Source organism: Asparagus officinalis, chromosome 7, assembly GCF_001876935.1.
Source record: "Asparagus officinalis chromosome 7, Aspof.V1, whole genome shotgun sequence".
Classification (NCBI taxonomy): Eukaryota; Viridiplantae; Streptophyta; class Magnoliopsida; order Asparagales; family Asparagaceae; genus Asparagus; species Asparagus officinalis.
In genome coordinates this window covers 92,105,973-92,106,491 of record NC_033800.1, presented here as the reverse complement: position 1 = coordinate 92,106,491, position 519 = coordinate 92,105,973, and positions in this window count along the sequence as shown.

The following is a 519-nucleotide window of genomic DNA, read 5'->3' as shown; positions in this document are numbered from 1 at the left end:
AAATAAGAAACATGAAATCAGCAATGAATTGCACATAAAATGTCACGGTCAACAACCATCAATCACACGACCATAAACTAAATTAATTCAAAATAATTAATTCTTTTGCAAAATAAATTGTTTTAAATATTTATTTTTATAGTAAAAAATATTTTTTTTTCCAAAATAACTTCTTATAATTTATCATAATTTTCCTGAAATGATTTTGTTGCTATAAATAATTCTTTTTAAAATATTATAATTAATCTAAAAATACTACATATTATATTTTTTATAAAACAAACCCTTTTTACAAAATAAATTCCTTTCAAAAATTATTTAATACCATTCAATAAAAAATCCACGCATAATATCATAATATTCATACTACAACATAATTAAATCACAATCTAGTCCAAGCATATGATTAATTCATAATAGGTCAAAAAATTGAAACGACGAGTCAAAGAATATCTAGATCTTGCTTATGAGTACGTCGAATGATTCAACGCTGTCGGTGCGGCGCGTCAGATCTGGCTT